Here is a 4221-nt window from a genome sequence, read left to right as displayed (position 1 = left end):
CAGAGTTTAACTAGGAGAAGAAACTTGGTTGCGTAAGGAACACATTACCACGTCGTGACATGGCTATTAACACGTTGTGACACCAGACATTTGTTCTCGTTGGGACGAGGTGTTTCTTCTCGTGTGGACATCGTGGTCGCGTCGTCGAGATGATGCCTCTTCCTCATTGGAACGTTAATTCTGTTTCAGCCAAATATGCAAGGCACGCTCCACAAATCTCTAAATTTACTCGTATTTCTGAAACACCTTTGTCGAGCCTTGCTAGGGGCCTAATTGTCACAGCCCAAAATTGGGAATAGAAGTTTTAAGGCTAAATTAGGAATTTTAGCTTGGAATGGGTTTGAAAATTTTGAATTGTGGTAACCCAAAATTGTTTTTGTCTATGACATTTTGGAAATTAAAACAATTTTTAAAAAGAATGTTTAAAAGACTTTCAATTTTGAAAGAAGGACTGATTTCTAAAAGGGTCTAAATTATGAGTTTTTAGAAGGCAATTAAACCAAAATTTAATTTTCACCCTATTTTCCCCTTCATCTTTCTAAAACCCACGTTAGTCTTTTCTCCATTTTTTTTTGCCGTCCATTGCATTTCAAAGCTCCTCTAATTCAATTTCGATTCCCAAGCTTAATTCCTTAGATTTCTATCATTCCCCAAGCCATAAATCTCCATAAAATTTCAAGAAAAACACCCAAAACACCATTGATTTTGTCATCTCTCAAGCTTGTGGGTTTTTTAGGTTTTTAATCAAAAGCTCATTTTTCTTCCATCGAAGATAACAATTTGATTCCTTATTAGTTTTTGATGTTATTTGATCATTTAAATTTGGCTTTTAGCCATTAAATCGTATGTTTTAAAAAAAAGCCAAAGGTTGGGTCGTTAATGGTGGATTTCAGGATTTTGAATAAAAATGTGGTTTCAAAGTATTTTTCAATTAGTTTTGACATGATTTGAAGGTTTCTAAACATTTCTTAAAGTTTGAATTTTCGTGAAAATTTCCATAAACATGTCAAAAATTTTGATACCATGAATTGGTAGGTTTGAGTAGTTTAAAGGTTGAGAATGAGTCGTAGGTGAGTAATTAGATGAACATAATCAGTTTTAGGCAAAAAGATTAAGTATAGACTGGGATAATTGAAATTCAAGTTTGCCATGTCGAAGGTTTTGATTACAAGAGAATTTAGCTTGGGCTTGTGTTTAGATTGTTTGAAGTGAGTCTTTGCCTGATTGTTGATTGTGTATATTGTGTGATTATTATGTGTAAAACATCAGAACCGTTGGAGCCTTCTACGAGCAAGGCGAAAGGCAAGGAAAAGCTAGTTTAAGCTTTCGACAATTAGGCGAAAGCGTGATCGGTGAGTGCTTGGAATTGCTACTTGTAGACATGATTCATAGTATTAATTGGGAGCTTAGGAATATCCTAAACCCATATCCTAAGTTCTGAGTGTAAGCTTTCTATTTCTGTTGATTTATTTTGGCAATTATGTGATTATGTGAATAATTGTGGATTGATTATTATGACACGAAATTGTGATATGAGACATGTGTGATGACTATGGTGAATTGTGTTGTGTTGTCGGTATGATATACATGCCAAATGACAGTGATAATGATATGCTAATAATGCAAATATGTAGCGAAAGCGAGAGAAATTTTGGTAAGTATATATGTGTTAAATTATGGAATGTAATATTATTATGACAGGTAATATGTGAGAATACTTGTATGTGATATATGATGTACTGATTTTAATGAACACATATGTGGTCGAATATGTGATGGCTCAATGATCATTATTGTGGCACTTAAAGTGCAATTAAATGTGAATCCAATAAGCATGTATTGTATACAAGTTGTGATGTAAATTGATGAATATGAATAGAGATGATGTGCATTAAATCAATAATTAAAAATGTGTAGTTGTGGATATTTTGGCCTTGTGATCTCTTGAAATTGTTGGATATAATTGGCATGCCATAGGATTGTGAGTACTCACCTATATGTATTTTGTTTTTGGGCATTAAGGCCATGGGACAGGTTGGAGAGACAAGAGAACGTGAGTTAAGCTCCATTCTATGGGACATGTTTGGTGTGTTGGGAGTGTTAGCCTTATGCTTCACTTTTTGGGATATATTCGATTGTATGAGTCAATTGGTGTGTTGGAGATCTGTGTATCAGTTGTATGGTGATAGAGCGTACTTTTATATTTCATAGCCTCAAGTGCCAAATTATTGTTTAAATGTGATATTATATATTGTGATAATACGATATGAGGTGGATGCATAAACATGTGAATATATAATATGCTAAATTAGTTGATTTAAGTTTCATGAAATGTTTTATATTCTCATAGTAAATTGCAAATGTAATTGTGGTTTGGGTCATTTCCATTTAACTTGTGAATGCATGTAAATATATCAGTTAGACTTGTGATTTATTAAAGTATGTATACGTTATTTTGTCTTGATGAATTATTGTTAAATGAATTACATATATAAGCGAGTTGAGTGTAATTGCATATAGGAGCATATGTTAATTTTATGGTTTAATGAAACGTGAATATGTTATTTTGACTTGGTTAGAATATGATTGTGAACGTGTTGTAGTATGCTCTTGTTTAACCTTTGATATTGTGTATACTTTGTGGTTACTCTAGCATTCACTGAGCGCATTTAAGCTTACCTACTCTCTCAAACCATTGTAGATATTTAGCATTTGCTATGTGAGAGATGTGGGGATACAAAGAAGTGATCCAAGTTAGGCTTTAGTTTTTGTGTAGGTGATACTATTATTATTATTCTTCTTCTTTGAACTGTGGGAATAACGCAATGATTGATTATTATTGTGGTCGGATATTTTATGGGTTTAGTTTTCTAGCATTTTTTATGGATGTTATAATTATTTCATTGGTATTGTGTTGGTTTGAATATTTGCTATGTTGAAGTGCCATGAACTGTATGAAAGGTCAATGGACGTTGAATAAGGTGGTAGATTTGTTGCATAAATATTGCCATGATGTTTTGAATGTTTTCATAGCTTATTTGCTCTTAGAATTTATGGACTTGGAAGTTTTTATGTTGATTCCTTGCTCGGACATATTTTCGATGAATGAACTGTTATTATGGTCGTTTTGACGATGGTCTGATGAGGTAAAATTTGCATGTTGAATAGTTATTAGTTAGAATGTATTATATGCCTTAAACTATTGTATTTTTGCTGTCTGGAGCAGGGGTATCGATATTCAGGTTTTAAAACCGATACCTCCATGATTTTCGAAAGTGCAAGAAATCAGTAGTGTAATTTGGTATCGATACTATCATGAGTATCAATACTTGAGGTAATAAAACCGATACTTTTCAAAATATACCGATATTTTTTTAGTTTTAATTTTTAAGCGAGAAACAGGATGCTATTTCGGTATCGATTTTTCAAGAGGTATCGATACCATATAAGAAAATTATCAGTATCCCAATTTTAGTATCGATACCTACGTTAATTGTATTGAAATTTTGTTGAATGATTCATATGCATGCTGTAATTGCGTAATAAGCTTGATTAATGTTTGTATGGCTTAATATAACGCTGCTTTGAGTATTCATGACTTAGGAACTCTATATATGTTTAAGATTAATAATGCAGCATTAATCGCATGTTCGATGAGATATTTGGCTATGATTGTTGATGAGACGGTGGTGTGACATCTTAATATTCGAGCTCGACGTCTAGGTTGGGTATAGGGTGTTACACTAACTTGATCTCTGTCGAATGCTTAGTTAGAGTAAGCCCAAAGACCAATCATGAGATGATTTTAATCACATCCTCATTTTACCTTGCTTATTAATATAAGACATTGTCATTGTTATTTCAGTTTCTTTTTCTGTATGTGTAAATAAACTGATTAATAATAAAGTCCTGAGAATAATATGATTATTCTTAAATGGTCCTTAGTCAAGTATTATTGTGGGATTGGACAATAATAATGCATTGAGACTAATGTGTAGTTGATTGATGACAAAATATTGTCATTGATATGAGGATATCAAAATCAATACATGATTTTGTGTTAGAGAACAACATACTAGACTGACCTGCTATAAGTATGTTTCTTAGATTATTATGTGATAGTCACAACATTACTCATAGTGATAACTATGTAAACGGTCCTCAGACTTGAGATCATTATTGTCCAAACATCATGAGTCGCATATTTTGATATAGTCAAAC

This window comes from Gossypium raimondii, chromosome 4, assembly GCF_025698545.1.
Source record: "Gossypium raimondii isolate GPD5lz chromosome 4, ASM2569854v1, whole genome shotgun sequence".
NCBI lineage: Eukaryota > Viridiplantae > Streptophyta > Magnoliopsida > Malvales > Malvaceae > Gossypium > Gossypium raimondii.
The sequence above is the reverse complement of the archived record's forward strand: the minus strand, read 5'-3'. Positions refer to the sequence as shown.